This window comes from Mesoplodon bidens, assembly GCF_964165515.1.
Source record: "Mesoplodon bidens genome assembly, contig: HAP1_SCAFFOLD_97, whole genome shotgun sequence".
In the NCBI taxonomy this organism is placed as follows: Eukaryota; Metazoa; Chordata; class Mammalia; order Artiodactyla; family Ziphiidae; genus Mesoplodon; species Mesoplodon bidens.
In genome coordinates, this window is record NW_027672422.1 from 1,090,218 (window position 1) to 1,113,382 (window position 23,165).

At 43.8% G+C, this 23,165-nt stretch overlaps 1 pseudogene across 1 annotated transcript; it reads right to left on the minus strand.

Moving 5' to 3' along the window:
• Positions 1-211: 211 nt before the first annotated feature.
• Positions 212-22,171, minus strand: LOC308610219 (transcription termination factor 1-like; annotated as a pseudogene). Its single transcript has 11 exons — positions 21,834-22,171; positions 20,737-21,402; positions 19,197-19,423; positions 17,929-18,114; positions 16,913-16,991; positions 13,507-13,637; positions 10,223-10,457; positions 7,403-7,492; positions 5,742-5,807; positions 1,439-1,524; positions 212-557 (listed from the first exon to the last, which is right to left on the minus strand). The product of its transcript is annotated as a transcription termination factor 1-like (transcript).
• Between the last annotated feature and the right edge of the window lie 994 nt (positions 22,172-23,165).

Here is a 23,165-nt window from a genome sequence, read left to right on the forward strand (position 1 = left end):
TGTGGCACAGCCATAAAAAAAAAAAAAAAGAAAATGTTCCTTGGACATGACTACCCTCTGCTGCCATTAGAGGGACTTGGGATCCTGTTGTTGTATGAAAACCATTAGTTGTAAGTATTTTCAATATGATAATTTTCAATATAATAGCACAGAAAATATTAAATCAACTCATGTACTCGCCTTTCTTTTCACATTCAGACAAACTTGAATATGAAATGTGAATCAATTTTTAATGTTCCACAGTATGTTATTATTTTCATACCCTTCCTTTGGCTGTTGCACCTTCTTCAGTAAAATCAATAGTGGAAATAGCATTATTGACACGTACATAAACACAACCAGACCTAGAAAAATGGACAAGAGAGTATCAGCCGCTTAACATTGTTCATCTCCGTCTTCTCCCTCACTGTCATCGTCACAACAAAAGATGTCTCGAAACAGGAAGACTGGCTTGGGGGTTGCCAGAGTCTGGATCTCAGTCCCGTTTGTCTCCATCTTCTTCTCTAATTTTTCTTGAAGCAACGGTAGACTAGTCTCATGAAGGTAGTCTATAATCTCTAAAGAAAAGAAACTGAATCTTGAGATGATCTGACAAAGCCTCTTCCCAAGGTCAAAGGACGGACGACACAGATGATGACAATGCATTGTTACTGGCACTACTGTGTGCAAGACCTGGCTCTAACTGCTTTATTCATAGTCACTCATTCAATCCTCTCAAAAATGCTGTGAGGTAGGCACTATTGTTCACCCGTGTTTCAAATGAGGCATAAAGACATGAAGCTCATCCAAAGTCATAGAGTCAGGAGGGCGAAGCCAGGATTCAAACCCAGGAAGTGCTGTCCGCTGAAAGCAAGGAGCATTTTGTCACACACTGCAGGGTGCAGTGTTACCCGAACCAGTGGTTCCCAAACAATGATGCTGGGCAGGCCACTGGCGACTCATCTGTGAGCTTGTTAGAGAAAAATCTAGCCTCTGGACCCAGACTAGAGACTAGGATCGACTGGGTCTGGGATGAGACCCAGGTATGTATCTTTTTTCCCAAGTTCCCCACCTGACTCCGATAGTCCAGGTTTGGGAATTACATATGTAAACCACCTACAAATGGCTGCAGAGAAGAAACTGTACCTCCAGTTTTTTGTGCATCAGTGTGTGTGCAGGCATGTGGTGTGAGCATGTGTGCTGTGCAATCCAGAAGCACTCGCAGCTCCTCACCCAGTGCTTGCTAAACGCCCGGCGGCCTGGTGACCACACTTCTCAAGCTCATTATCTCATTTAGTACTTTTGAAAGTCCTGTCAGGTAGGGGTTATAATTTGCCAATTTTTACCATTTTCCATTTGAAGAATCTGAGGTTCCCAAAAGTCACTACCCAAGGTCACACTACCAGCGTGTGTCCCCATATGCTGCGTTTTTAACTATTCAGATATCGAAAATACTGACCTGGAAAAGTCTTCTTCTGCCAAAACGGAACACAGGAAGCTTTCAGCTTATAAAACTTACTTTGGACATAAGATGGAGGAACACCCCTTTAGAAAGGAAAAGGTGTCAAAAAGTTAGTGGCAGTTTAAAAATTAATCATTTCAGTCCTGTGTACTAAGTGCATTGATTGAGGGGTGGTCTACAGACCTAAGCAGCTTTCTTAATCCTCATGTCTACACATGTGAGAAAAATAAGACACGTATGAAAAGCTATTGTTCATCTGGTTAAACACACACACACAAAAGGAAGAAAAACAGAAGTACAACAACACGGATTCTGTCTAAACTAGAATAATCTAAACTACCAGTTGAGAAGACAAGGTGTAACACTAGCTCACAGGGGCTGATGCTAACATTGTCTTCAGCCCCACCCTGAGGGCTCTCCGCAGAGCAACAAATAACCCTCACGACCACTCTGTGTGGGGCCTCCTATGCTTATCCCTCGTTTTGGAGATGGGGAACCCAAGAGAAGATGCCCAAGATCTTACAGTGAATAGGGGGGAAGGGCTGGGACTTCAATTGGGTCCACTCCAAATTCTACTTTTTTCTTTCTTTTTTTTTGATATCAGTGTTTTTTAATGGAAGTATAGTTAATTTATAATGTGTTAGGTTCAAGGGTACAGCAGAAAGATTCAGTTGTACACATATATATATATATATATATATATATATAATTTTTTCAGATTTTTTTCCATTATAGATTATTACAAGATATTGAGTATAGTTCCCTGTGCTATACAGTAGGTCCTTATTGTTTATGTATTTTACATACTGTAGTGTGTATATGTTAATCCAAGCCTCCTAAGTTATCCCCCTACCTCCCGCCCGCTAACCCTTTGGTAACCATAAGTCTGTTCTCTATGTCTGTGAGTCTATTTGTGTTTTGTAAGTAAGTTCATTTGTATCAGTTTTTTAAAGATTCCACATATAATTGATATCCTATGCTATTTGTCTTTCTCTGTGTGGCTTATTTCACTTAGTATGATCATCTCTAGGTCCATCCGTGTTGCTGCCAATGGCAACATTTCAGAAATCATACACTCTTAACCACTACCTTCAGGCTAACTATATATTTGTCACAATGCAAAAGCAGGGGTCTGGATTTTTTACTTTACAAAGCTAAATAAAGTGGATGCTTACGATATTCTGGTGAGTCAAGTCCACTTTTCATTTACAATAAGTAGGACAGAAACAACCACATCTTAAATATTTCTTTAAAGTGAAAATCACTAACTTCACTTCCTGGGCACTCATTTCCTAAGCCACAAAAGCGTGGCATATTTGTTTCAGTAATTAATTAATCTAGTTGTTATATGATTAGTGGGAATAACTGGATCTGCTAGGTATGTGGAAGTACAAGATGGCTGGGCTCTCTCTGCCTCTTCATGGCAGCAGCTGCCCGCCGGGTGTGCATGGCATGACACGCACTGTCTCCTTGCTGTCGTCCTCATCACGGTGCTGTTACAACGCTGCACAGATGAGGAAACCGTGACGCAGAGGCAAGTGAGGGAATGACCTGCCCAAGGCTGGCTAAATTATGAGCAGAGTCCCAGGACTTGACGCCCGGTCCACCTGACTGCAAAGCCCAAGATCTAGGGCATCTATGCCTTCCCTCTTCCCACAGCACCCCACACACAGGTTGTTCTGCAGATCAAAGCTCAGGCTTCAAGAAGTAACAATAACTGACCTGGACATTTTCAAACGAAGTAGGTGTTACATCTCATTAGGTGGAGATGCTTTCTTTAAAATCCTGCCTAAACAATTCACAAGGGAGGCTTAACGAACCTGAAGAGATCGAACTTCTAATTTAATTATTTTCACTGTTTTAATTCGTTATTAAAACTTTGAGGATGTACTATTTCCAATGGTATTTGACTGGATGCCATGATGTCTGTTTTACAGCTTTGAGATTTCTAAACCTTAACCAGAACAATCAATATTTAAGTATATAATTCTACTTAAAATCATTAAAAACCCATTTTAATTTAAGAAATGTGATCTGTGGCAATGTCACAAGATACACAAACATTTATTGGAAAAGTCAGATTTTTCAAAAGGGGTTTGATATTACAAAGGGAGGGACCTGTCGACATGAATACTTCTTAGGATGGGAGTTGGTGGGGTACACAGCAGGACAGCCTTCCTTCAAAGCCCCTAACACCCTCCCCTCTCAGGGACCCACACCCAAGAGCTGGTGCCCCACCCCTGAGACGAGCTAGAAGAGGAAAGGGTTTGGAACCATGGGCATGTGTCTGTGACTCCCAACAGGGCCTGCCACGAAAAGATTCCAATTCTCCAAGTTAAAAAAAAAGGACTGATTGTTCTTTGTCCATAATCCCAAGGTGTAAATAACTAACCAGCAGAACCAGTTTACACCCTTCCTAATGGATCAGTGACAACCTCACGCCAGCAGCCACGTTTCTGAAAGGCAGCCAGGTTGTGGCAGCCCTGTTCCCCTCAGCACCCTTCCCGAACTAAAGGCCAGACAGTCCCTCAACATCCCCACCTCCCAAAGCCCACCAACCCCTGAGCCCTGTGATGCTCAACAGTTTGCATTGCTTAGAGGGACTGTGCTTTGCCAGCCAGCTCTCTGTTGCTTGGCCAGCAGTGAACTCAGGTCTTCAGAGTGATGGCCTCTCCTCCAGTGGCACGAACTGATTGAAAATGCAAGGACCATAGCAAAGAAGACAGACAGTGACAACCGATGAAATCTCACTCCTCGGAGGATAAATGCAAAGGAACAGCACACCAAAACCACTGAGGCAAATCCGAAGAGGAACAGGAGCTTGATGTGGTCTCAAAATATCTCCCCGTGGCCGTTTCTTTTCACCAAGAGAAAAACTTACTTTTCTACAGTGGGGCAGTGTGGCAGAGGCCTCCAGAGCCAGGGGATCAAAATCAGAACCACATGCCTCATGATGGGATGTGACCTGGTGACACAAACACAGCCTCCCCCGTGACTGATTCCCGTGTAAAATACAAAACCCGAATCTAACAGTGAGGAAGCGTCTGACAAACTCCCCAGCTGAGGCAAGTTCTCCACAATGACTAGCCTGTATTTTCCCACAATTTCAACATCGTAGAAGACAAAGGCATTAACAGATACACACTACTGTATATAGAATAGATAAACAACAAGGACCTAGTGTATAGCACAGGGGACTATATTCAATGTCTTGTAATAACCTATAATGGAGGGACTTCCCTGGTGGTGCAGTGGCTAAGAATCTGCCTGCCACTGCAGGGGACATGGGTTCGAGCCCTGGTCCAGGAAGATCCCACATGCCGCAGAGCAACTAAGCCTGTGCACCACAACTACTGAGCCTGTGCTCTAGAGCCCACGAGCCACAACTACTGAGCCCACGCGCCTAGAACCCGTGCTCCTCAACAAGAGAAGCCACCGTAATGAAAAGCCCGCGAGCCGCAATGAAGAGTAGCCCCTGCTCGCCCCAACTAGAGAAAGCCCACGCGCAGCAATGAAGACCCATCACAGCCAAAATTAAATAAATAAGATAATAAATAAATTTAAAAAAATCTATAACAGAAATCATTTTGCTGTACACCTGAAACATTGTAAATCAACTATACTCCAATAATTTAAAAAAAAAGAAAAGAAAAGGCAGAACAACTCTGCTGTTTAGAAGACTCTAAGGAGACAGATCCTGGACTGGATCTTAAATCAGGGGGAAAGTGTTATAAAGGACAGGACTGGGACGCTGGGTGAAATTTGCATGGGGGCTGTGTTTTAGACAATAGTAGTGCATCAGTGTCAGGTGCCCTCAGTACGATCACTGTGCTGATGCAGAATAACAGCCTTGCTGAGGACATGGCGTCCACCACTAACACTGAAACGGTTAAGGGAAAGAATTCTGTTCCCTTGTAGAAGGGAGCGGGAAAGGGAGGGATGATAAAGTCAATGTGGCAAATGGTAAAAGGCTAATTATGGGCAAAGGGACCATGGGTTCTTCATCCCAGTCATAGCTGGTGTGCTCCATGAAGCTTTTAAGAGACTCTGCACACATTTCATTCACTCTTCTCAGGTGTCTTGGGGTGGAGGTGGTGGTTGGAGCGGAGGGAGGGCTGGTCTTATTTACCTGGTCTGGTACGTAGACAGGGTGTTCCCAATACATACATACACAAATACAATTTATAGATGAGTTCCATAAGCAGCAGGAATTTCAGTCCTGTTCTTCAAATCTGAGAGGCATTTATTAGAACTCCTCTCTGATTTTTTCATTAGATTAATATTAAACAAATGGCCTTACCCTATGGTGCTAGCAAGATCTTCCCAGTCTATTTCATTAACATCTTCCACATTTATTTCATTCAACCTATGAGCAAAAATAAAAATTAAGTTTTCAAGCCAAAAATCAACAGGATCCACATCTTCATGGGCTCACAGAATATTAAGAGCTGGAAGGCCTCAGCGTGTTCACCCCTGCTCCAGCTCCCCTGTTACACAGGCCCAGTGTCACTGGCATGCTAACCCAAGGTCAGCCCAAGGTCTTGGGGTGAGCTACAGACCAAAAAATCACCCTTCCTCCTCCTGAGCCCTTTGCATCTCCCACCAAGCCTAGTAAAAAACACAACTTCACAAGGAACTATATTAAATATGCTGTGATAAACCATAATAGAAAAGAATGAAATATGAAAAAGAATATATATATGTATAACTGAGTCACTTTGCTGTATAGCAAAGGTTAAACACAACATTGTAAATCAACTATACTTCAATTAAAAAAAAAAAAAAAACACAGGGACTTCCCTGGTGGCACAGTGGTTAAGACTCCACACTCCCAATGCAGGGCGCACGGGTTCGATCCCTGGTCAGGGAACTAGATCCCACATGTATGCCACAACTAAGAGTCTGCATGCCACAACTAATGAACCTGCCTGCTGCAACTAAGACACGGCACAACCAAATAAATAAATACAATATTAAAAACCAACCAACCAAACAAACCAAAACACAACTTCACCATTCAATGTAGACACACAAGAGTAGTATACATGTGTACTCAGCACTTACTAAGTGACAAACACTGGGTTAAGACCTTGATACCCACTAATCCATTTACCCTCAACACCACCTGATGAAGCTAGGGGATTATGTCCTTTCCACAGGCCAGGAATCAGGGTTGAGAGCTCGGGTCATTGGCTCAAGGTTTCATGACTCATAGGTGGTACCCACATTGGAACCCAGGCCTGCCTGACGTGAGATGCCCTCCTTGGCTCTGCTAGTCTCTGCTGTCTCTGGTAGAGGAGAAAAACCCCAGCCAGGCCAGCGTGGAGAACGAGGAAGCCCACCAATGAAGGAGAAGCAGGCTTCCTGACAGAGCGCAAGAATAATGAAGCTGGACAGGGCGGCCAGAATCCAAAGGTTTCTTCTGCTCTTTGCTGTTCCTCATTGGACATGAGGCCAGGTCCACTAGACTCGCAGTCTTTGTAAAACAGTTCTGTGTCTCCCTGTCGATCAGGGGAGGGAGGACTCTGCACGGACCAGGAACTCAAAGACAAAACTAAAGACCAAGCAGCAGTGACGCCAACTAATGCATGCTAGAGAGCAGTAGGGCTCGGCCTGAAGTATTTACCTCCATTTTCCAATGGACAGAAGTAAGCAATGTCTATGTGAAAGCCTTAAAGACTCAAAGAGCTATGCTTATTGAGTGCATGCTACGTTTTGCATGCATTATTTCATTTCTTCGGCCAATAACACTAAGAGGCAGATACTGTTATTATCATCCTCATTTAAGATGAACAAACCAAGAACTAGAAAGGCAGGAAACACATCCAAGGTCATGCACGTAGAAAGTGCTGGAACAGGAATATGAACCGTGGTAATCTTACTGCAGATTCTGCTGTTTAACAATTACTCTTTGGCTAGAGAGGAAAATGGGTAAAATATCGTCACTTTCTATTTCTGTACCTTTCAATGAGGTTGATCTTGGCCTGTAGGGCATTAAGTCCCCGGTATACGTCCCGACCATTTGTCCTCTTCTTGGTTAGAATTTCCATCCTACATTGAAAGAAAGAAAAACAGTTTATTTTCGGGGTAAAGTTTCCATTAAAATGTCCTTTGTTTTCCTCATTTAAATTGTCCTTATTCAGAACCACTTTATAACTTTTGCAACTCATCACAGCTAAGATTTACCACCATCAAGAATATACCTTTTTAAAAGTTTTTTAAAGTGGGAGAGGGTAAATAAAGAGATAGAAAGTTGATGGTTATTGAAAATGAGTGATGGATACAAGGAGTTCTAAGTTGGTGTGTGTTACACAATTTCCATAATAAACAGTATAATAAAAGGGAGGAAAAAAAAGAATAAGCCTGCTTGCAGGTGCTAAAGGATGCTGTGTAGACTCAATTTATTTTTGCTTGTTTATCAAACAGAGAGATATTGCTCTTACTACCATTATAGCTGCTGAAACACCAAACTACACAGATTTACTAAAGTGATCAATGACTCCATGATTCCTCTAAGGCCCCAAGTTCAAGGCTGAGGGAAAGGGTTCCCTGAAGTTCCTAATGAGAAAAGCAGCCCAATTAAAAATATTTAAAAAGTGCTTCTCTTGAAGAGTGAAATCTGTCACAATCTGATGGACAGATCATGAGCTGTGACATTTACTTTCTTGAGCAGGGAGGTACATGAGGCACACACAGAGAAACTGAGAGTTTTTACTAATAGCCGCCCATGTTCACTGGTTTGAAATGTACCCGCTGATGCCATTTCAATGTTTCATGAAGTAAACCTATGCTCAGCACTCAAGTTTCCTACTTTTTTCTTCAAATTAAAAAAGAACCCTTGCATGTTATTTAATTATGCTGATTCTGAAGCACGGCTCCCCTTCATCATTTCCTTTTTAAGACACTGACATATCATCTTCCAACCGAGGCTTTATAACCCACTCCTTTTTTAGAAGTAATTAATTAATTAATTAATTATTTTTGGCTGTGTTGGGTCTTCATTGCTGAACGTGGGCTTTCTTTAGTTGTGGCGAGCAGGGGCTACTCTTCATTGCGGTGCATGGGCTTCTCATTGCAGTGGCCTCTCTTGTCGCAGAGCACGGGCTCTAGGCAGGTGGGCTTCAGTAGTTGTGGCACACAGGCTCAGTAGTTATGGCTCACAGGCTCTAGAGTGCAGGCTCAGTAGTTGTGGCACACGGGCTTAGTTGCTCCACGGCATGTGGGATCTTACCAGGCCAGGGATCGAACCCGTGTCCCCTCCATTGGCAGGCGGATTCTTAACCACTGCACCACCAGGGAAGCCCCCACTCTTTTTTTTTTTTTTTTTTTTTTTTTCGGTACGCAGGCCTCTCACTGTTGTGGCCTCTCCCGTTGCAGAGCACAGGTTCTGGATGCACAGGCTCAGCAGCCATGGCTCACAGGCCTAGCCGCTCTGCGGCATGTGGGATCTTCCTGGATCAGGGCACGAACCCATGTCCCCTGCATCGGCAGGCAAACTCTCAACCACTGCACCACCAGAGAAGTCCCCACTCCTTTTTTTAAGCCTAAGATATAGGGGTAGAAAGGGCTCTGGTTCCTCCATATTACACACTTCCCCCCCAAAACATGATCTGTCCTTATTTCCTGAGGGTAGTCTTCTAGTAAGATAAATATTCTACAGCAGAACTGTAAGGTATATAAACAATACTCAGTATAATCTAGCAGTTTGCTTTTAACGTACAACATGCCCACTCTGGATTTCATTCTTCTTTAATGGTCAAGATGACGGAGCCCCCTTTATGCAGGATGATGGAGCCCCATTTATACAGGAGACCTGGGTCGTGGGCTGTAGAACCACTGCTTCAAGCTGTCATGTTGCAGCTGAAAGTTAGCTCGGAATCCCTCCAGGGCTGGGAAAAGCTACGTTGGGCAAAGAACATGCAGCAACATCTGGACCGAAACTACTTCTTCATGATGGATGTACCTAAAGATGTTCTAGGATGAAAGAGTATGACTGCCCTGCTTTGGATGAAGACAGAGGAACTGCTGAATTAGAAAGCACAAGTAAAAAGGTGGAGGTATTACTGATCACTACACTTGTGATTTCCCTCCTAAATATCCAGACGCTAATTTTGTTTTTCTTTCATGCTATAAGTAGGTAACAATCTTGTTTTATGAAGAAAGGGACAGAGTGAAGAAATCAGAAGTCAATATTCAATATTAAAAAGATGCAAGTTCTGTTTACAAAACAGAAACAGACTCACAGATACAGAAAACAAACTTATGGTTACCAAAGGGGAAAGGGGGCAGGAATAAATTTGAAATTGCAGATTAGCAGATACAAACTACTATATATAAAATAGATAAACAGCAAGGTCCTACTGTACAGCACAGGAAACTGTATTCACTATCTTGTAATAAGTTACATTGGAAAAGAATCAAAAAAAAATAATATATATGCACAAAGGAATCACCTAGTACACCAGAAACTAACACAACATTGTAAATCAACTCTACTTCAATTAAATAAATAAATAAATAGAATAAAAAGGTCCAAGTTCTTTATGAAGAAGCCACACAATGAATCAGGGGTGGTTAAATGCTAACTTAAATCAGCTTTCGATATTGAAGTGGTTGGAGCAGCGGATTAGAGAGGATCATTCTTGACCTACTGTAAGGCTTTCCACGTGGTAGTTACAGATATTCTTAGTAACCTCAGCAGTCCACCCCTCTCCGGAAGTTGCTGAGAGAGGGGCAGGGAATGCTTCTTGTTGAAATTTATGTAAGAAGCCTCAAACTTACCACTTACTTTGACACTGCATCCAATTCCTGGTTTCCACTTTTGCCTCCACTTCTACCCAGGATATGCCTTTGTACAGTTTTTCCCAAACAACTGACAGGCGACCTTCAGGATTCTATTGGAGTTTAGAATCCATCTCGTTTAGCTCCTGGGGAGACATTTCCTTTAGAATCACTTCTTCAACAGCCTTGATTAGTTTCTGGGTGTCCGTCTTGCTCCAAGCACCATGAGTTCTTTCTGTTGACATAAAAGGATGGTCTTGAAGTTGCTCATCTATTTGCTTTCAAACACAATATTAACAACAAAATGATGATGAGGGGTATCTGTCATTTGACATCTCTCCAAACCCACAGAAGCTACAACACCAAGAGTGAACCCTAATGTGGACTGTGGACTCTGGGGGGTTAAGATGTGTCAAGGTAGCTTCACGGATTGTAACAAATGGACCACTCTGCTGGGGGGTGTTGAGAATGGGGGTGTGCCGTGCATGTGTAGGGCAGGAGATAAGTAGGAAGTCTTTGTACCTTCCTCTCACTTTACCTGTGAACCCAAAACTGCTCTAGAAAAATAGTCTTTTTTTCCCTTAATTTATTTATTTTCTTTATTTGTTTGGCTGTGTTGGGTCTTAGTTGCGGCACATGAGATCTTTGTTGAAGCACGTGGGATCTTTTGTTGCAGCGCAGGCTCTTTGTTATGGTGCACGGACTTCTCTTTAGTTGTGGCGTGTGAATTTTCTCCCTCTAGTTGTGGTGCATGGCCCCTGTAGTTTGTGGCATATGGGCTACAGGGTGCGTGAGCTCAGCAGCTGTGGAACACGGGCTTAGCTGCCCCGCGGTATGTGGGATCTTAGTTCCCCGACCAGCGTCCCCTGCATCTGAAGGAGGATTCTTTACCACTGGACCACCAGGGAAGTCCCAAAATAAAGCCTTTATAAACAAAAAGGTAAATCAGACACTTTTCAGAAGACAATGGGCAACATCTCAATTACACAAACATAAAACTATCAGTTATGCACTTCCCTGGTGGTGCAGTGGTTAAGAATCCGCCTGCCAGTTCAGGGGACACAGGTTCGAGCCCTGGTCCAGGAGGTTCCCACATGCCGGGGAGCAACTAAGCCCACGCGCCACAACTATTAAGTCTGTGCTCTAGAGTCCGTGTGTCAGAACTACTGAGCCCTATGCCACAACTACTGAAGCCTGCGCACCTAGAGCCCGTGCTCTGCAACAAGAGAAGCCACGGCAATGAGAAGTCTGTACGCCACAACAAAGAGTAACTCCCGCTCGCCACAACTAGAACAAGCTCGCGCGCAGCAATGAAGCCCCAACGCAGCCAAACAAAACAAAACAAAACCAAAAAAACTATCAGTTACATGCAAATCAAAATGAAACTACGAAAGTGGCCATAGATTCCTTTTAAGGACCAATCACACTCACACACACATACACACACACACACATACACAACCAACTGCAAAGAAAAAAAATCCTTTCTTAATGCAATCTTGTTTTTATCTTCGAGAAAGCTGTTCTTCCTGTTTCTAAGAGTAATACCTACTGCAAGAAATTGTGAGGTTCCCAAACATTTAGTGGAAAGAGAATAACCAAACGACTTTCATGTTATATAAATAACTCTCCCCAAGAGTTTCTGGAGTGAAATTAACAGCTACAATGGCGTCACCACAGTACTTGATGAAGGCACCTGTGAATTTCTTTTTTTCTTTCTTTTTTTTACATATTGCACTCATTAAGCTATTTTTTTTTAATTAAAAAAAATATTTGGCTGTGTTCGGCCTTAGCTGCAGCACGTAGGACCTTCGTTGTGGCACACAGGTTTCTCTCTAGATGCAGAGTGTGGGCTTAGTTGCTCTGCAGCATGTGGGATCCTAGTTCCCTGACCAGGGATCAAACTCATGCCCTCTGAAGTGGAAAAGTGGATTCTTAACCACTGCACCACCAGGGAAGTCCCAGCACCTGTAAATTCCTAAAGCCAGTCCTTGGTGCAGGGCATCAAAAGCTTCTATGATTCGCTCTTCTTGTCTACATGCTCACAGTCATGCTAAGGAAGAGGCCGCAAGCTGGAAGGCTACAGATATCTTCGATCTGGCCTACAGAATGTTATTGTTACTATTTCCCCAATAACAATTTGGATGAATATTTAAAAATCAAGAGAATCCCAAGAGGGTTTTCCCTGGTAGGGCAGTGGTTAAGAATCCGCCTGCCAACGCAGGGGACACGGGCTCAATCCCTGGTCTGGGAAGATCCCACATGCCATGGAGCAACTAAGCCCATTCACCACAACTACTGAGCCTGCGCTCTAGAGCCCACGAGCCACAACTACTGAGCCCATGTGCCACATCTACTGAGCTTGCACTCTAGAGTCTGTGCGCCACAACTACTGAAGCCAGCGCACCTAGAGCCCATGCTCCACAGCAAGAGAAGCCACCACACTGAGAAGCCCGCACACTGCAACAAAGAGTAGCCCCTGCTCACCACAACTAGAGAAAGCCTGCTCACAGCAACGAAGACCCAAGACAGCCATAAATAAATAAATAAATAAATTTATTTATTTTAAAAAAGAGAGTCCCAAGAAAAAAAAGATCTTGATTTCACACACACATGCAAATCCAGATGTTTGCTTTACTTCTTGGAAACTGGCAGAATTGGCTGTGCTGAGTCTTCGCGTGGCACCGGTGGCCAGAGTTGGTGGCACAAAAGGCGTGGTCTCCACCACCTCAGAGTTTACCACGTGCGGACATGCAGACGCCTTGCTGGGACCTGCTGCACGGCTCTGCCTGCAGGGCCGGAGCATGTGAGCCTCTGGGCTGAAGCTAACACCCACTAAGGACTGTCTTCTGAAAGCAACTGGGGACTTTTTAAGGTGAAGAATATAACCAAGGAAGCTTTTTATGAAAGAAGAGAACAGACAAGAGACGACTGACACTGGCTTTGGGAAACGTCCCTGACTAACAGGCCCTCCCTTTGCTGGTTTCCCTGGTCACCTGGGGGAAAGGACCTTGGTGGCCCAGGTTCTCCTGCCCACCGGCTGAGTGGGTTTCAGTTTACCTGGCAGTTGGAGTCACACTGAAAGCTACTGACATAACGTGTGGCAGACATCAGTCTGGTGAATAAAGGCTGCATCAATATGCATGAAGAAATAAATGAATCAGTAAGAGAATGGCTGAAAGAGTGATGACTCTCTCAGAAGAAAGGCCTGCAGTGATGCCTGGGCCCTGGGCCACTGTGGGCTGATTTGTTCACCAAAGTGGGCTCTAGAGAACACGACTTACAACTGCTGATCTGGGAGAACTTCAGGGCCACAGAAAGGCTACTTCCAGACATCATCTCGCCAATCTTTCTCCAGTCGTTTCCATGGAGGGACTGGTATATCTTTAGCTTCTTGGTATCTCCTTTGCTATACCTTAGAGGAAGGGAAAACAGATCACAGCTAAGCGTTAACCACAAGCTTAAAACCACTATTCTCACTGCAGCATGCTGCGACGCTGGGAGAAGCCGTATAGGGCGGGCTGTCAGGAAACCTGCTCAGCGCAGTCCTACCAAGGTCCTGAGCCCAGATACTTCCTGTCTCGGCATCGCAACCATGAGCACCCTGTAAGTCAGTCACCGCAGTCCCTGGCTCACTTACACAGAGGCCAGGGCAAATAATCTGATCATGCTATTCCCCAGCCAAATCCATAAAGGCTTCACACAATAAAACCCAAACTTCTGACTGTGCCTGCAAAGCTCGGTGCTCCCTAAGTTCAACCCTATTGGCCTTATCGGCCTTTCTCACCTCGAAGCCTCTGGACCTGTGTTGGGAATGGCCTCCCTCCACCGCTGGAAAGCTCCTGCAAGCTCTTCAGAAGCAGCTTAAATGGTGCATCTTCAGAGCGGGCTTCCCTGACCACCTGGTTGGAGGTGTCCTGCTGTCCTCTCCCACAGGACACTCTGCTGCTCTCTCACTGACCCCGTCACCACTGGCAACTGTACGCTCGTGGCTTCCCTGGTTTATCTGACCCTTCGTCTAGGCCACCACTGGCCAATGGGAATATGAGCCACAGATGTCATTTAGAATTTTCTAGTGGTCAGGTGAAAATTAATTTTATTAATTTTTTTAAAGATAATTTATTGGCTCAGGCAATTGAAAAGTCCAGATACAAGTGGGCCCTAGGGTGAGCTTAATCCAGGAGCTCAGTCAAATCACCAAGGACCACTTTCCACCATTCCACTCTGCCTTCCATGTGTTTGGGGGTTTTATTTAGCGGCAGCATGCGGCATGTGGGATCTTAGTTCCCCAACCAAGGATCAAACCCACACCCCCTGCAGTGGAAGCATGGAGTCTTAACCACTGGACAACCAAGGAAGTCCCTAATTTTATTTAGTTTTAATGAATTAATAACATATCTTGTTTAACTCAATATACTAAAAATGCAGCCATTTCAACATGTAATCCGAACCTAAAAGTATGAATGAGATACTTTACACTCTCTTCTCCACACCAAGCCTTCTAAGTCCATTGTATACTTCACTCTTCAGCGCATCTCAGCTTGGACTAACCACAGTTCAAGTGCTCCATGGCCACATGAGGCTGGTGGTCACATGGATGGACAGCACAGCTCTGGAGGTGAAGTCCTCGGAGGGTGGGGACCCTGTCAGTTTTCTACACTTTGGAACCCGGTAATGCTTGACAGACAACAGGTGCTCAATAAAGATGAGACAGGGACTTCCCTGGTGGCGCGGTGGTTAAGAACCTGCCTGCAAATGCAGGGGACATGGGTTCGATCCCTGGTCTGGGAAAATCCCACATGCTGTGGAGCAACTAAGCCTGTGCGCCACAACTACTGAGCCTGAGAGCCACAACTACTGAAGCCCGTGCGCCTAGATCCCATGCTCCACAACAAGAGAAGCCACCGCCATGACAAGCCCACAAACTGCAACGAAGAGTAGGCCCTGCTAGCCACCACTAGAAAAAGCCCGTGTGCAACAACAAAGACCGAACACAGACAAAAATAAAAGATGTGACAGATGCCTTAGCACAAATCGGTCACAGTTTAAGGAAGTTAAGAGGCAGCAATCCCACATAAAAGCAAATACATTAAAAGAAAAGAACTAAAGTGCACTATAATATATGCAGATTTTGAGATTAAACATCTTAAATGTTTAAGGGAAAAAAAGCCATCATTATGACATTTTATAATTCCTTTTTGGTGGGAAGGAAGAGGGGTCAGAAGTGGTAGTTTATGTTATTACACATAAGCAGCCCTAATAAAATACTAACCATTTCTAATGAGGATGATCCACAACTACCGGGGGACAGTAAGATCCTAGCATTCTCAGAAATGGATCTAAAATGCAGAGCATGGTGAACAGAGATGCGAAATCCTTCACCATTAAGAATCAAGCTTTTTAGCAGTTTCCTTTATAAGGCAAGCAGGGTCTTCCTGAGATTTAAAACAAGACTTAAAAGTACCCTTGAAGCAACAAAAAAGAGGACATGAGAGAAAAACAGAGTGTACGAAAATGAGGAAACAGGTGTACTGACCTCCATGGCCCCTTGGAGCCTTACAATTCTTTGATTTTTGACTTTCTATAGTTTTTTCACTTAAGAGTTCCTTAAGTTGGAAACATACTTTAAGGGTAAATGGTCAGCACAACACAAGTAATATGGTACCAGTGAATGAACTTTATTATCAGAATGACAGACCTTCATTATTTGAAAAATGCCATTTCCCACAGTGATGTAACAGGTAGAAAAACAGGTTACCTCATTCATTTACCAAAAGCATCATTTTGGTCCCACTTAAAATGTCACCCTTAGTGAATTTCCTTAAAGTACATGGCGGGGGCTTGGGAAAAAGAGAGGGCAGGTTTCAGTCTGTGTGGAGGCGCCTTTCCTCTACTTCCGGTTTATTTCTTTTGGTAAAAATTTTTAAAAAGAAGCCGAGGTCATATCAATGTTACATTCTGAATAGTACCTATGTCCTGATTCAAGATCACGGCACTCAGTAGGACCCAACTGGCCGTGACAGATTCACTCCATCTGCCTCCTGGAAGTGAGATCAGTAGTTGAGCCCTAGGTGGCTGTCTGGGCCCTCAAGGGTAGGAGCTGATGCTTTCTCCCTCATCCCTTTGTCCTTAAGCAGAGTGCTTACCCACCACTGACGCTCAGTCTACATTTGATTTATTTGGAATGTTGGAAACAGAACATAATTGGGTATTTTATTTAGGAAAAAAGGGAGGACAGAAAGGCTACCGCCACATGAAGCTCTGCATTGATGTTACCGAATCACACTTAAATGACCTCACACAAATGCTCACCCCCACCTTCAAATGTTTATTGAAAACCCAAAGCACTGGGCTCAGTGCTGAAGGGCACACATCACACTGAGAAGGAACGTCTGGGCTCGCAAGGAGCTTACAACTTAGGAGACTGCCGAGAAAACTGCACGGGTGACGCTAAGAGGCAGCGCGTGGAGAATGCTACAATTGACAGCATAAAGTAAAAGCCAGGGATTTAGAAAGGGGAAGATGACAGAAGATTTATTCAAGAGGTGGAAACTGAAAGGGTCTTTGGAGACATACACCTGACGGCACATCTGGTTTCACACACGAAACTCTTCACGATTTTGTTGTGTACGTTTTGATTTACAGTATCAGCAAAGACTAGAGAAATGTTCTGCTCAAGTTTTTTCTTACCTGCCTTTGTAATTGTTGACATCAAACATCTTCTTTGCTCGACAGTATATGAGTTTCCAGGGCCAGGCAATGCCCTTACCTAAAGTCGGAAGAGAGGTGGTCAGAGGGACAACCGGAGCGTGGCATGAAACACAGTCACAATTATAAAAGAAACCCAGAAGGGCCCCTTTTTACAGCACACGCTATCCTAGACCCCAGGTGGAGGGTGCGGTTTCCTATGTCCTGCAGAAAGCCGTCTTGGGGAGCAGATATACAAAATCCCCAGTTTCCGTGGCCATCTCTGGAAACTAGATGCTTAGTATGTAGGGGCTCTAGCTTCTGTTCTGCTAAATTCACGGAAAAGACCCTTATTAGGCAAAGAGCTTTTACCGTAATCTGGAGGTGGAGGACACACTCCAGCAGCTCCCCATAAGATAAACAAAAAAACTTTGCAATTGAATAAGCTTCTTCCTGCTTTGCCACTCTAAAGATGAAAGGATCCCCCAGCAGGGGCTCACTGTTCTGTTTTCCTTTGTGCATTTCACCTAAGAAATTATCCTCTTTAAATTCAAGAGAGATTTTTTTTTCCAGTCCAAACCTACATTGCTTCATGACCTTCTAACTTCCCCAGGATACCTCCAAGAGGAGGGTTCCAGCTCAAAGCGCAAAAATGGCTCTACTTAAAAAAACGTCTGAGACTCTGGTGTATACCAGAGTACTTTGTGCAGTGTATGCAAAAAATACACAATAGAGGTCAAGAAGAGAAACCAAAACCGTAATTGTTACCAAGTAGGAAAGCTGGAAGCTGATCATCTAATTTGTTAGAAAATCTGTAAAAGCACTATCCTTGGGAGACGTGAACACATTCCAAATCCCTGAACGTATAGGCTGGCAATAAAAATACTATTAACGTAGCAGCGGCTAACATGCACTGCATGTACTGGACGGGCCAGGCATTGTGTTCAATACTCACCATGGTTATCTGTGCAAGGCTGGAAGGCTACAGATGGTCAAAGAGGCCACAGTTCTAAACTTACCAACGTGCAATCTAAACGAGTACTTTCTTTTTAAGTCGGTGATTAGAGATTTCTCCTCTGGGTATCTGTCTGTGTACAGCAGCTTGTCTGCATTCTCGATTCCTGTCAGAGACAGAAATTCTCGCACATTTTTCTCTAACTGCTTATTTTCCTTCACGGAAATCTTGCCAAATTTAATAGCGACACCTAGGATTTGGGGAAGGAGAAAAAGGTACACAACTGTCAACAATGAATGAAAGCGAACCACCATTTTGTCTTTAGCAATCACAACAGCACCCGTCAGCTCCTCCCCACCTATCGGGGAGCAGCCCCTGCTTGTGCCCTTGACATTGGCTCTCCTGCAGAGTTCGGCCAAAGCCACACTGTCCTCCCAAAGTCTTCCCTGGCCATCCTACTCCAATGTGACCTTTCTTGTGTCATCAATTCCTTTTTACACAGTTATTTAAGAAATAAATTAACAGTAATAGATATTCATTAAAAATTCAAACAGTGTTGAAATAAAAGTTTAAAAGAAGCGCCCCCCCCCACTTCACTATCCTCTGCCCCTCCTCCCCCCAAGGCAGTGCTGGGAACTGGGTGGCACAAACATGAACATGTATATTCTCTACGAATATATGTTGGGGGGAGGTGGGGACAATGTCACTGCAATTTACGTTCTATTCCTCGTCATAACTCAAAGCACTCAAGTCTCATTATTATTGACTGCATTACACAGTACATTTTCCTAATCTTAAACTTATTTTAAAAACCTTTTATCACTTGCAGTACACAACCTTACATTTGTAGTTCATTCTGAAACCCAATAAGCTTTCTGGGAGGTTCTTGTAACACAGTGAAATCAAGAAGGAGACCAAGCTGGGTGTTGCCTGAAGCCATGCCCACTACAACCAGCTCACCCTCAAATTAATATCCTTGAAATTACACCTCATCAAAGCTGATGATGTTGATATGTGTGTTTTAATTTGATTTCACTTGTGCCCCCCTCCCAGTGTCTCAACCACTTAACCTCCTCCCCCTCTTCTTCCGGGCTTGATCTTCTAGTCTGTGGATCACCCGTTTTTCCTCGCCTCCCCTACAGAGGAGGAAAACTAGTGCACTTCAGTTTGGTAATTTTACAGTGCAGATAATGATTCTGGAAGGAGATAAAGCTGAAAGTAGCTAAGGGATGCTCTTTGTGAATCTATAAATATGAACCACTCACAAAAGAAAGTCAGGGCTAGTTACGCATATAGAAAAGTTCAACAAATATTCAAGTCCCACAAGCTTACCCTGGGCTTTAAATTCTTTAAAGCGTCCCAAGTCATCCCCATATATTCACTTAATTGTAGTGGCAGCCCTCTCCTTGATATCAGGGAGGAACTCCTGGAGCTGCCTCACAGTGGAATCCAAATCCACGTCTGAATTATCTGAATCTCTCGAATCTTCAGATAAATATTTCGTTTCAGGATCTTTAGCCGACTCCAAATTGCTTTCTTCTTCATTTGTGGGTTCTAATCTAAGGAGAAAAACTGGATTGATTAACACTGACAGGTCACGTGCCCTAATGGCTTTCAGATTCTTTCCTTACAGTGACTCTCCCTTTGACTACGACAGCATTAAAGCTGGAAGGGATCTTGGAGTTGATTCCGTCTGTGATGTCTGAACTCTTTAATGTAGCTTTACTAACTTGGATACACCTCAGAGGCTGCCTGGAAGGTAAACATGTCGCCTTAAGCCCTATTTCCACCAGGCATTGCTTATGTTACTATTTCTCAACTGTGTTGTTTCAGATATTGACTTCCTCATAAGCTCAGCCCTCTTCTACACCCATGGATACTCAAGACACCTCCCCCCCACCAATGAGTTGTTTTATAATAATGGTTACTAATTAGTTAAGTCAATATTCAGGGTTTACATCGTTACAATTGCTTCCTTGCAGTTAACAATGGCCACATATTTTCCCCTTGGCAGTATAAAGAAAACATAGTCTTCTATGTATCTATCACTAATTCATTCCCACAGACTTTCTGCCAGATGTGCAAAGGTGTTCTTAGCCAAGGGCATCAGCTAACCACCCAGACAGGAAACTGAAACAAAACAAAAACAAAACTGTACGCATTTGTCTGAGCAAAGGGTCAACAGCTTTCACAGGTCCACAGCCCCATACAAGTTAAGAACCACAGGCCGAGAACATTCCTGCATCATTATCAGTGATCTAAAAATGTCCCCAAAGAGAGGGCACAGAGAATGATGTGAGTTGGGCCCTCTGCCATTTAACTTCTATGTGAAACTATTTTAAGCCAGGACAATCTAGAACGTCACAGAGTAGAAAAGGGGAGAAAACCTGTCCTAACTCCCAGGAACTGAAATAAAGTGCTTCAAAAAAATTCCTGCATCTATTCATCAGCCAGTATACTTAAATGATAATTGTATAAAGAACGACATCTAAGTTTCTTTTATTAGGGAGAACCCTAAGTCTAGTTTTTTTCCTGTTCTGTAGCATTCTAAGTTCTCTGATCCTTTCTCCTCTCTCTGTACATATAGACAAGGTAATTGTGGGGTCTTAAAATTCTTTTTAAACTTATACATAGGATTTCGGGGCTGGAATAATTCTTAGTGAAAACAGACTGTAACTGCCTTATTTTGTACATGAAGAACGCAAGGTACCTGCCAAGTTACTCAGTTAAATGTGCACGACATCCTATACATTCGATGGTCTATCTCTTTATGATTTCTGCCACTTCCTATGGCCGTGCTGAACAAAGAGGTAACGGGCAGACTTCACACCCAAGACGCACACCATCAGAAGGCTCTACACCCACACGTTACCTCTGCACCTCTTCCGAACAGGCCTGGGGTTTCTCCTCTTGTGGCCTGGGTTTCACACTTTCTTCAATCAAGGTACCAGTACCTTCCACTGAATCAAAGCGCGTGTCCTCAGAGCTCGTCCTGAGCACTGAAAACTCACCAGCAGGTGCCACGGCAGTATCAACAGAAGATCTTCTCTTCCTTTTCTTAGACTTTTTCTTAAGGCCACTGGACTCCTGATTGCCCCCTGCAGTCCCGACCTCACCAATCACTTGAGATCCCTCTGAGTATATGTTCTCAGCGCTCTCAGGCGCAGGCAAGGCCTCGAATTCCTGGTCACTTGGACGCTTCCTCTTTCTTGTCTTAGACTTGCTTTGATCTGCAGACACTGGTAGTTGTGCGATTTCACCTTCTTGGCCCATGGGAGGCTGGGGTTCCTGCTCTTGGGATTCTGATCTGGGCAGGGTGATGCTTGCACCCAGACTCTCCTGGACAGCATCACAGGACCTGACTTTCCTCCGATGTTTTTTTATGCTTTTTCCCCCGAACTTTATCATGCAGTTCTGACTCATTTTCACGTGACTTAGTAACTAAATGTGCTTCAGGCCCTTTTGTTGACTTTTGCTGCTTGCTTACATCAATGTAAATGACATCGACATGCTTTCTAAAATTCTTGGGTGTGTTCACAATGTTTTCTTTTTTTTTAATTCTGTCTCAATTATCCTTTATTTGTAGTTTACCTTGAATTACTCTGGTAACCTATTGAGGTTTTTTTTTTTTTTTTCTCCAATTCGCGCTGTCTCGGCGCACGTACGTGTCACCAGCTCTTTTTTTTTTTTTAATGTATGGCTGTGTTGGGTTGGGTCTTCGTTTCTGTGAGAGGGCTTTCTCCAGTTGTGGCAAGTGGGGGCCACTCCTCATCGTGGTGCGCGGGCCTCTCACTATCGCGGCCTCTCCCGTTGCGGAGCACAGGCTCCAGACACGCAGGCTCAGCAATTGTGGCTCACGAGGCCAGCCGCTCCGCGGCATGTGGGATCCTCCCAGACCAGGGCTCGAACCCATGTGTCCGGCATTGGCAGGCGGACGCTCAACCACTGCGCCACCAGGGAAGCCCCCACAATGTTTTCTTTATCCACCAGGATGTACACAATACCTGTTTCCTTATAGACTCCCAAAGCACCTTTTCTTCTCTTTTTATTCTTTTTCGGTATAGAAGTGGTCTTTTCAGGCTCATCACACATTTCTGATTGTTTCAAAGCAGAAGAAACAAGATGCTGGGCATCCTTTCTCTTTTTTTTTTACCCTTAGTTATGTCAGCCGGTTCCTTTGCCAGGGAGGAGTCTCTGAATCTTTCATGGGGATGCCTCCCATGTCTCTCCTTATGTACAGAATGCTTGATCTTTTTCTAGACGAAAACTGGAGTGTGGATTTCCAATCTGCTTGATCCTCCTTCCATTTTACTCCTATAGGGAAACAGAACCACATGGTTTATTTTTGCAGAGCATTTTAAACATTAGCCTCAGGAGGAAAAAAAAAAATCACACAAAAACGAAACTGCAGGACAAATGGCAAGCCTGGAGTCATGATTATAAGTTTTCCATTATTCTAAATGTGTAGCAAGCTCACTGTAATTCACTTGTCTGGTTCCATTGCCTTTATGATATGGAAAAAATATAGTTAATTGAGAACAGTGCTCTGCCATGATCGGGCCCTTGTTCCCCCACGGCCTCATCTTCTACCTCTCCTCTCAAACTCTGTTGCTCCAGCTACACGGGACTATTTTTTTTTTTTCGGTTCCCCAAACATGCTCCAATCCTTTCCCTGGCTTGAGGTCTTATAAATCACGACTCCCTCACTCTGGGCCGCTCTCCGCTGTCTCCTACCCCTCCCTGCCTCCTTTCATCCTTCAGAGCTTGGTTTGAGCATCGCTTCTTCCAGAAAGCTTTAAAAGAATATAAACATTATGATACCATGCATCCTGAGTTAAGACAATATAAATGTTATGATGACGTGTATATTGAGTTAAGAGAATACATACATTATGATGCCATGTATGTTACATTCAAAACACAAAATCGTTTCATGTATCTTTTCTGAATGGATACATATGTAGTAAAACTATGAATAGAGCATGGGGAATATAACTGGTAAATTCAGGGATTAGGGACAAGTAGAGAGCCAGTTACTCTTATATCTTCAATCTTTTATTTCTTAACTGGAGTAATGAGTACAGGGGTATTTGCTATATTTTTGTCTACTCTTATTTGTCTACTCTTTTAAAGTGAACTGAAAAAGTTCACTTTCTAAAAAGCAAGGGGCAGAAAAAGAATACAGACTCCTTTCACTGAAAAATAAGCGTTAAGGACTTCCCTGGTGGCGCAGTGGTTAAGAATCCACCTGCCAGTGCAGGGGACACGGTTTCGAGCCCTAGTCCAGGAAGATGCCACATG